We start from the raw sequence: 11260 nt of genomic DNA on the forward strand, positions 1-11260 counted from the left end.
TCCCCCAGGCTGTTCCTCTGATGAACATTTAGTACCAAACAACCTCATACTGAAGTTGCAATTACACCTTGTATATGTGTATATTTGTATATATGTATTTAAGGACATAAAGACATATGTAGCAAAAAAAAAACCAAAAAAAAAACCCCAGAGAGCAAGGTGTACCGGAGTCAAATTCCTTGTTTGTTGTATGTACGAACTTGGCAATAAAGCTGATTCTGAAATCTTGTGGAGCATGTCTCTCTCAGCTCAGCACATCTAGACACTAAAGTTGAAACTATTCTTCTTTGCAAAGTTGCTCAAGCTAAATCAGAATGAAATTTGAACATCCCTGAAAAGCAATTTTCAAATGTTGCCATGGGTTCTCAGTTGGGTTTAGGTCTAAACTTAAACTTGGCTTAACAAATGAATAGGCTTGGATTTAACCTATTCCGTTGTCACTCTAGGTGTATTTTTATAAGGTTGATGTCCTGCTGGAAGTAAAACCTCTGCCTCAGTCTCAAGTCTTTAAATAGGTTTTCCTCCAGGATGACCCTGTATTTGGCTCCATCCATCTTCCCATCAAGTCCAAACAGCTCCCCTGTTCCTGCTGAAGAGGTGTCTCCCCACAGCAAATCTGTCATAAGATGTATGGATATTTACTTATAAATCTTACTTTAGGGCATGCTGCAATGACTTAAAGATGTTTTTTGCATAGCTCACCCAACATTTCTCACAGATTACACTTTAGGTAGAAAGGGATGTCTAAAGTAAAAATAATTTTATCTTTCAAGACATAGACACTATAGTCATAAACTTTGTGCAGGACCACCCATACACAAATTTCACATATTGTACCTTGAAGGAATTATATTTGTCTTTTATGTTCTAAATGGAGATACATTGTAACGAATAACTCTGGAATTTCAGCTGGACTCAACAGGTAAGATTCAAAAGATTTATTGAAAACTCTGGAAGATGATCGACAGGAAACCACCAGCGGCAGGCTCAGGAACCTCTGAGGGCAAACAGACAGGTTAGTGGCTGAGCAGAGTACTGAGAATAGTGACAAACTCAGAATAAAAACCACTAACCTTTTCAGTATCCATTGAGAGATAAGGAAACTGAATTTTGGCTCCTCAGTGTGATGATCCAGTGACAGCAGGACAATGCCACACGGGCTCTCAGGTTTGTACTCCCAGTGAGTGAGCAGAGTGTGCTAGTCAGGGGACAGAAACTGGGTCAAAGCCAGGGAAGCAGAGTCAGGTGACAGGATCCGAGGGAGAGGCTTGAATCGTCGGTCAGAGCACAGAAGCAAGGTCATGAACGGGAAGGCAGATTCAAGCAAACAGATCCAGGGGTAAGGCAGAGAGCGGTAGTCAGTTGGCAGAAGCAAGGTCGCCGTCCAGAAATCAGAAGCCAAGAGAATATTCGATGTGGGCAGAGCAGAAGAGAGAAATCCAGGGGGCATAAACGAGATCAGAATCAGGCAGGCAGGCAGGGAGGGAATGCTGGACAATTACTCCCATAAGCTTTTGATAATCTGGCACTGTTTGTCTGCCAGAGTGCTGCTTATAAAGGCAGGTGGAACAGGTGAGGCATGATTATGGAGCAGGTTGGGAAGGAGCAGGTGAAAGCAATCCTAATAGCTGCAGCACAAAGAAGATCAACAGGCAGAAAGAGATGAAGCAAACAGTGCAGAATCAACACAAATATACTGTAATGATGAAACTATTCATTTCTTTATAATGTCTACTTTGTAATGCAAAGTAGAGCATTATTATTAAGAGGGAAAAAAATGATATATCATTTTCAAAATTCTGACAAACTGAAAAGTGTAGTGTGCATTTGTATTTAGCCATCTTTATTCTGATACCCCTAAATGAAGACCACCACAATATAAGTTAATTTTAGTGAAAATATTGTTGTGGAGAGGTGAGAAGCAAGGTTTAGGGTACAAAGAAATATCCTAACGTTTGGGCATCTCATCGAGTGCCCAATCTATATATATAATCCTAAAAAATGGAAAGTGTTTGGCACAATTGCAAACTTGCCGAGACATGGCCTCACACTTTTACTTTTCTTTGAGCTAAAAGATTGAATAATTATTTTATTCATACTTTATAATGAAAAATCCATTTCCACCCAAAGTCGAATCTGTGAGAAATGTTATGTAAGCTCTGTAAAAAAAAACAACTTGATAAGTCATTTAATTTAGCTGGAAGTCTAAAAGTATGATTTATAAGTAAATAACCATGCATCTACTAAGCTGGCACCTTTTAATGTAATCTCAGTTTCCATCTTTAAAAAAACTATTTAAAAATCATAGCTACAAGCTACTATTATTTTTTTAGCAGAAAGCTGATAAGGTGAATGTTTTATATGCCTGTCATTTTGCAGGTGGAAGTGGTATTTCTTTGCCTGAAAAATTATTTTACTTCCTTCATTTCTCCAAACCTTATCACTATATCTTCTTTGACAGTCTTTACTGTAGGCTGATATATATCAAATACATTTTGCCCAGGAAAAAAATGCTTCACTTTATTTTTACTTCGCTCAAAACACAGCAGAAAGGTAGAAGTTGTAAAAAACGATCTGATACGGATCCTTTTGTTCCCACCATCAAATGAACAGATTCTACATGCTCCCAAATGTATCCTGTTCAGACGATTCTTGCCCAGGTTCAAATATTGTAAGGTGATTGATTACAACTACGAATTTTATGAAAGTTCCATATAAGATGAGATAATGATAAAGACAAATGCTTTATTCCTGACCCAAAGTTTTCTTTCGCATAAATATTTAGTGATAAGTGAGTCATTAGATGGGCTTAATGTTCAAATGTCCTATTCTATTAATCATTTCCCATGTGATTCATGCTTCCATTAGTACCATGCATAGAAGAATTATAGTCTGCTCCAAAATATTTGGATAATTTTTATCTCAAACCCCTAACGAAAGCACTAAATGAGTACTAATCTTTTTGTGTTTTTCTCCTGTCACCTGGTGTGAGTGACAAAGAGAGACATTGCAATAGACAAACAAGGCAGCATGTGGAGTAGAGCTCTGTTTTCTAGCACCTACCGCTGTGATTTTCCTAAATATGTGTTGGATGTTGGGGGAAAATATCAAGTGAGGGGATATAACCTCTTGCTGAGTTGATTAAATATTCGGATAAGTTATACAGTTAAAAACAAAAGTTTACATAAATGAGGCACTTTGCAATGCATAGAGGTACAACGCCCGACCCATATATGGAGGCCTCAGTCCTGGACCCTTTCACCCGGGGACCTATGCTGGGCATGTCATTACCCTCTCTCCGTCCTATACTATTATTTGGAAAAATACTAGAAAAAGAAAGCTTTACACAAAGCTGTGCTGGAATTTTGGCCTATTCCTCCTGACAGAACCGGTATAACTGAGCCAGGGCTGTAGCCTGCCCTGCTCACAGGTTTAAAGGATTGCCCGCAAATGTTTCTTTGGGATTGAGATCAAACATTGATTTTGCTGTCCTTTGGTCCCTATGTAACCAATTTGGTAGTATGCTTAGGGTCACTGCCCATTTGGAAGACCCATTTTCACCGAAACTTTAGTTTCTCTTCTTCAGATGCTGCTTCAACATTATTCACATAATGTTTCTTTCTATTGATGCCATCTGTTTTGTAAGGTGTGCAATTCACTTCTGCAGCCTAACACCAACACAGTATGATCATGCCACCCCTATACTTACAATAATGCATATTTCATTTTATCAAACCCCAGGACATGTCTCCAGAACTTAATTTTACTTTTCCATGATGTCACCTTCTCATTTTGTTTTGGATATTTTTGTTTATATTAAAGGATCAAGTAATCATCTGTGAATATCATTTAAATTATCTATGTGTGTCCCCAAGTGGTCAGGAAATTATTTGTGGAAATAATCAGCGAGTAAGTTTCCAACATCTCACATCTGCAAGCGCATAAAGGATCTGCAAAGCTCAATGTGAGATTAATTGATGTTCTATTGGGTTACGGCTGCGACATTTGCATTGTGTGTGCCATGATTCTGTAGCAGTGGTCCATATGAGTAGTGTACACCTATGCAGTACACCTGGTGCGTGAGAGTTGCGGCGCTCGTGTGTTGCAAGTGTTCAACATGTTCAAAAAACTCTGTGGTAGGCTGGTTTATGTGATGATGAAATTATGCTGTAGTGGTAAATGTGTAGAAAGTTGATGTTGGAGAATTATTTTCTGATGCCCTCATATTTTCCAATAATGAACCTGCAGTGTCTTCACTTTTATGGGATATAGTTCTAAAAAAAAGAATTGGCAAGTCTAACCTCAAACAAAGGAAGAACTAATTTTGTCCAATAAAAGCTCGATCTGTGACTCTCTTACCTTAATATGAATAAACTGTGCGATATGTAAGGCTAATCAGAATTATCTCATGGATAACGAAATCTTTGTACTGAATATCTGCTTTCCAGTTTCATATTTTGGCAACTTCCCACTTTTTAAAATAGCATAACCTAGGACGTCCTTTTCGCTTTACAAGAGGTGTGGAGACATTTTGCTTTTTTAATTTAATGGTCTGCCTCTTTGAAAATTCAGCTTGTGAAATAATTAACCTGTAAATGCAACTGATTGCAAATGCTAATTGAAACACAATTGGAGTTGTGCCATATTATGTATGTTCTTATTGCATGAGCAGTGACTCAGTGATATTTAGGCTGTCTTTATAGTAAATAAAAGTCACGTTTAAAAAACAAGATTATGCATGGCAGAGCACCATAAACAGTTAGGGCCTTTTGTTATGTAGAAATTTGTTTATTGAAAGATTTTAAGGGACATACCTTAAAAAGTGCAATCTTCAGGTACTTTGGCATTGTTATTAGTCAGTATACAACATAAATGTTGTCATACAGTCAGCTGGAAAGGAGAATGTGAAAATGCTTTTTAGGTGCAACACCACTGATCAAGTTTGATTCTCATAACTAATCCTAATGTGATGGTTCATCCTGCTCTGTTCTCTTCTCTTGTTACTGTAACAGTAGGGATATAAACAATTAATTGAGTAGTGATGCTATAAAGTCTAACAGTTTCTGGGTGAAAGAATCTACAATAATGTTGCTTTGTGGACCTTGGATGATAATAGTAATAATAATAATAATAATACATTTTATTTAAGGCGCCTTTCAGGGCACATACAAAGCAAAAACTAAAAAAAGCACACAAAAAAATTAGCAGTCTGTCAAGGAGCTCTGCGGTTCTGCAATGACTTCATGCATGGAGTGGGAGACATTGTCCAAAAGTGATGTTTTTTTTTTTGCCAGAGTTCTTTTGTTACCCACCACCTGCACTGGAATGAGGGGCAACCCAACATAGGACACAGCTGGCCTTTCTGATCACCTTTTCTAATCGCTTCCTCTCAACTGTAGATAAGCTGATGCTCCAACAAACTACGCCATAGAAGATGCTGATGCCACCACAGAGTCTAAAAAGACCTGGAGACTGACTCTGCTCTGATGCTTGCTTTAAAAAGCGCATCATTGTTGTGACTCCAGTCCAGTGTATTGTTCAGGTGAACACACAGACACTTAGTGTCACTTGGAGTGGTGGGTCTGTGCCTGCGGAAATCCACCACCATCTCCTTGGTTTTCCCTGCATTGATTAGGAGATGGTGAAAAAGAACATGATCCTCACAGTGCTACCAAGCTTCTCCAGGTGGGTCTGAGCATGGTGCAGGAGGTAGATGATGACATCATCCACTCAGATGCCAGGCTTGTAGGCGAACTGTAGACACCACCAGGGGTGAAGATTGAGGAAAAATCTCTCAAGGGTCTTGATCAGATGCAAAGTCAGTGCTACTGGTCTTTGGCTCTGGTACTTCACAGGAGTTCTTCCACAGCTGCCCCCGCTTTAAGCTCATGTTAAACACATATTCCATGATGCCACACTGTTGCTCTGTGCACCACCTTAAACTGATGCCATCTAGAACTGCACCCATTCGCACTTTGATCTTTTACAGCTCATTCCTCACCTGGTGTGGTTGCCTCATCTGACAAATCATGTTTGTCTTACATCACATGGATTATCGGATGTGAGCATCACTTACAGGGGTTGGACAATGAAACCGAAACACCTGGTTTTAGACCACAATAATTTATAAGTATGGTGTAGGGCCTCCTTTTGCGGCCAATACAGCGTCAATTCGTCTTGGGAATGACATATACAAGTCCTGCACAGTGGTCAGAGGGATTTTAAGCCATTCTTCTTGCAGGACAGTGGCCAGGTCACTACGTGATACTGGTGGAGGAAAACGTTCCTGACTCGCTCCTCCAAAACACATCCAAGGTGGCTCAATAATATTTAGATCTGGTGACTGTTCAGGCCATGGGAGATGTTCAACTTCACTTTCATGTTCATCAAATCAATCTTTCACCAGTCTTGCTTTGTGTATTGGTGCATTGTCATCCTGATACATGGCACCGCCTTCAGGATACAATGTTTGAACGATTGGATGCACATGGTCCTCAAGAATGGTTCAATAGTCCTTGGCCCATCTAGCACAAGTATTGGGCCAAGGGAATGCCGTGATATGGCAGCCCAAACCATCACTCATCCACCCCCATGCTTCACTCTGGGCATGCAACAGTCTGGGTGGTACGCTTCTTTGGGGCTTCTCCACACCGTAACTCTCCCGGATGTGGGGAAAACAGTAAAGGTGGACTCATCAGAGAACAATACATGTTTCACATTGTCCACAGCCTAAGATGTGTGCTCCTTGCACCATTGAAACCGACGTTTGGCATTGGCATGAGTGAAAAAAGGTTTGGCCATAGCAGCCCGGCCGTGTATATTGACCCTGTGGAGCTCCCGGTGGACAGTTCTGGTGGAAACATTAGAGTTGAGGTGCACATTTAATTCTGCCATGATTTGGGCAGCCGTGGTTTTATGTTTTTTGGATACAATCCGGGTTAGCACCGGAACATCCCTTTCAGACAGCTTCCTCTTGCGTCCACAGTTAATCCTGTTGGATGTGGTTCGTCCTTCTTGGTGGTATGCTGACATTACCCTGGATACCGTGACTCTTGATACATCACAAAGACTTGCTGTCTTGGTCACAGATGCGCCAGCAAGACGTGCACCAACAATTTGTCCTCTTTTGAACTCTGGTATGTCACCCATAATGTTGTGTGCATTTCAATATTTTGAGCAAAACTGTGCTCTTACCCGGCTAATTGAACCTTCACACTCTGCTCTTACTGGTGCAATGTGCAATCAATGAAGACTGGCTACCAGACTGGTCCAATTTAGCCATGAAACCTCCCACACTAAAATGACACGTGTTTCAGTTTCATTGTCTAACTCCTGTATCTGGAGAGCACATAGAATTAGGATAGCCGTGGGAAGAAAACAGACAGTGGGGGCAGTGGGATGCTTTGGACATTGTTAAGGAAGCCTCAGGTCTTGTGTTAATGTTTAGGGGCCAAAAAAAGGAAAAACAAAAAAAAAGACAGAAGAATGCACAAGTAGTTGTAGAAATCATTTTTTTTAATAACACAAAAAGACAATTAGTAATACTTAGGTATTTAGATAAACTGCATTTGACTTATCAACATTAATTTGGCGTTTAGTCAGAAAACACTGAAGTTAAAATGTGTTTTGAGAAGAGCTGAGAGCAGTCTGATGCAAGACTCAATTGACCTCAGTCAACCTGTTTAAAGCAGGCTTGTTTTCACTAGGCACAGCACTTGAGCATTAATAATTCTGTCTTGTTTGTGTGTATGAGATGTTATATATACCATCCCAGTGTATGTCTTTCTGTGTACAGTGATATACATGTCTGTGACCTTGTGTGTTTTTGTTCTTCTGTATTAAATCAGCTCACTATCATGTCAGTTTGTGGTTGTGGATGACAAATCTCCTCTCACTATCACCCCAGCCATGCAGCTCTCCACTGCATGGCTGGGGTGATGTTTCCCTGACACACAGGCAGGCCGCCTGCCTGCTAAACTACCCCAGCTCCCCAAATGGAGTTCTCATTTTTAAGAGGAACGGCTGCATTGCATAATGCACTTTGCCTTGGGAATTACTTTTTCTCAGCCTGTGTGGCTCTCTGGGATGGACATGGCTGGCTGGTGCTTGGGGAGACAGATGGAGGCTGCTGGCTAGCCTGACACATGTTGAGCGGCTGTTGATGAGTCAGTGAAGAGGGGCATGCGAGAAAGGGGGGGCCAATGTACTCTTTCCATGTGATATATTGATGTGAGCGAGAATCAGAGGTCCCACTTGGCTTGAAACATGCTTTTGCAGATACTCTCATGTATGTTTTATTGAACCTGCAAAGTGAATATTATTTGAATATATACACCAATAGGTCATAACAATATAATCAGTGGCAGATACACTGACAGCTAATCTTACTATAACACATTATTTTGTGGTAACAAATATCCTTGCATTGGCATTGATTTATTTTTTGCTGCCAAAACATTTTTGCAGACAAGTATCTTCTATAATATTACACTCCAATACAGTAAAGACCTGTGCTCAGCAAAAAGGTATTCTCTCTTGAAAGTAATTAAGAAGTTCCATAACAAATTGACAAATGTTCACTGAGACATACGGTAATATAAGTACTGGCCAAAACACTGTACTATCATGTGCCTGACAAAACAGTTGACCAAATGAAGATCAGGGTATATGGCTGAAAGGTCAAGACAGCAATATGTTTTTCTATTGACATCCATTTCCAAGGGAAGTTTAAATATTACCCTGTTGAGATGATGTTCCACCCAAAACCAAACCGAAAAGGAGCCTTGTCATCCCACATCAAAGAATGATGTCTGTATGTCTTACACTGCCTTGAAAAGGTTTATGTCAACAGAACTTCTACAAATTCTGACATTACAACCACAAACCTAAACACACTTTATTGGAATTTTAGGTGAGAGACAAACACAAAAATACTGTATGATTGTGAAGTAGAAAAAATGATTCATAGTTTTAAACACTTTTAACAACTTAAAAAAATTATTTAAGTGTGGGAAGCGTTTGTATTCACCATTTTTAATCTGATATCTCTTTAAAAAAAACAGTGCAACCAACTGCCTGTCAACCACTCATTAAGCCTGTGTTTAATTTAAATTTGGTATAAATCCAGCTGTTCTGGCATGATCTCTATGATTTGTTGGAGAACATTAGTGAACAAACAAACATCATTAAGACAAAGGGAAGCACCAGACAGGTCAGAGATAATATTATGGACAAGTCTAACCATTAATGAGATTATAAAACAAAGCTTTGACTGCGCAATCAATCATGTGAACCTAAAATTGGAGCATTAATCAGAGAAATGCCCAAGAGTGCCATCAAAACCCTGGAGAATCAACAGAGTTCCACATCTCAGGTGGGAGAATCCATCGACAACGCAACTAAGAGTTGTGCACTCCACAAATCTGAAATTTATGGAATAGCATCTGGAAGAAACCCTTTGTTAAACGAAAGCCATAAATCCTGTTTGCAGTTTGCCTTGAGCCATGGATGGGACACAGCAATTATGTGGAAGAATGTGCTTTGATCAAATATGGCCAACATTCACTTTTATGGCCCTATATTCAAAAGGGTATTAGTTGATAAAAATCTAACACTATAAATCACCCTAAACATACCATCCCCAAAGTAAAACCTGGTGGTGGCAGCATCATGTTGTGGGGACAGAGAAGCAGATTAGAGTTGGGATGAATATTAAGAAACCCACATGCAGGGTTATCCTATAAAAAACCCTTTTTGGTGACAAAAGTCTGAGCTAGTTCCTTTCAGCAGGACAAGGCCCCAGACACACAGCCAAGTTTACAATGGAATGATTAAGATCAAAACATACAGGTCCTTCTCAAAAAATTAGCATGTTGTGATAAAGTTCATTATTTTCCATAATGTCATGATGAAAATTTAACATTCATATATTTTAGATTCATTGCACACTAACTGAAATATTTCAGGTCTTTTATTGTCTTAATACGGATGATTTTGGCATACAGCTCATGAAAACCCAAAATTCCTATCTCACAAAATTAGCATATCATTAAAAGGGTCTCTAAACGAGCTATGAACCTAATCATCTGAATCAACGAGTTAACTCTAAACACCTGCAAAAGATTCCTGAGGCCTTTAAAACTCCCAGCCTGGTTCATCACTCAAAACCCCAATCATGGGTAAGACTGCCGACCTGACTGCTGTCCAGAAGGCCACTATTGACACCCTCAAGCAAGAGGGTAAGACACAGAAAGAAATTTCTGAACGAATAGGTTGTTCCCAGAGTGCTGTATCAAGGCACCTCAGTGGGAAGTCTGTGGGAAGGAAAAAGTGTGGCAGAAAACGCTGCACAACGAGAAGAGGTGACCGGACCCTGAGGAAGATTGTGGACAAGGGCTGATTCCAGACCTTGGGGGACCTGCGGAAGCAGTGGACTGAGTCTGGAGTAGAAACATCCAGAGCCACCGTGCACAGGCGTGTGCAGGAAATGGGCTACAGGTGTCGCATTCCCCAGACCTGGGCTACAGAGAAGCAGCACTGGACTGTTGTGGTCCAAAGTACTGTTTTCGGATGAAAGCAAATTCTGCATGTCATTCGGAAATCAAGGTGCCAGAGTCTGGAGGAAGACTGGGGAGAAGGAAATGCCAAAATGCCAGAAGTCCAGTGTCAAGTACCCACAGTCAGTGATGGTCTGGGGTGCCGTGTCAGCTGCTGGTGTTGGTCCACTGTGTTTTATCAAGGGCAGGGTCAATGCAGCTAGCTATCAGGAGATTTTGGAGCACTTCATGCTTCCATCTGCTGAAAAGCTTTATGGAGATGAAGATTTCATTTTTCAGCACGACCTGGCACCTGCTCACAGTGCCAAAACCACTGGTAAATGGTTTACTGACCATGGTATCACTGTGCTCAATTGGCCTGCCAACTCTCCTGACCTGAACCCCATAGAGAATCTGTGGGATATTGTGAAGAGAACGTTGAGAGACTCAAGACCCAACACTCTGGATGAGCTAAAGGCTGCTATCGAAGCATCCTGGGCCTCCATAAGACCTCAGCAGTGCCACAGGCTGATTGTCTCCATGCCACGCTGCATTGAAGCAGTCATTTCTGCAAAAGGATTCCCGACCAAGTATTGAGTGCATAACTGTACATGATTATTTGAAGGTTGACGTTTTTTGTATTAAAAACACTTTTCTTTTATTGGTCGGATGAAATATGCTAATTTTGTGAGATAGGAATTTTGGGTTTTCATGAGCTGTATGCC

The 11260-nt window shown here is 40.5% G+C and overlaps 1 long non-coding RNA gene across 1 annotated transcript; it reads right to left on the minus strand.

Annotated features, from left to right (window-relative positions):
• Positions 1-923: 923 nt before the first annotated feature.
• On the minus strand, positions 924-1518 carry LOC124866439. Its single transcript, XR_007037814.1, has 2 exons — positions 1074-1518; positions 924-997 (listed from the first exon to the last, which is right to left on the minus strand). It is a non-coding gene; the product is annotated as an uncharacterized LOC124866439 (long non-coding RNA).
• Between the last annotated feature and the right edge of the window lie 9742 nt (positions 1519-11260).

This window comes from Girardinichthys multiradiatus, chromosome 4 (assembly GCF_021462225.1).
Source record: "Girardinichthys multiradiatus isolate DD_20200921_A chromosome 4, DD_fGirMul_XY1, whole genome shotgun sequence".
NCBI lineage: Eukaryota > Metazoa > Chordata > Actinopteri > Cyprinodontiformes > Goodeidae > Girardinichthys > Girardinichthys multiradiatus.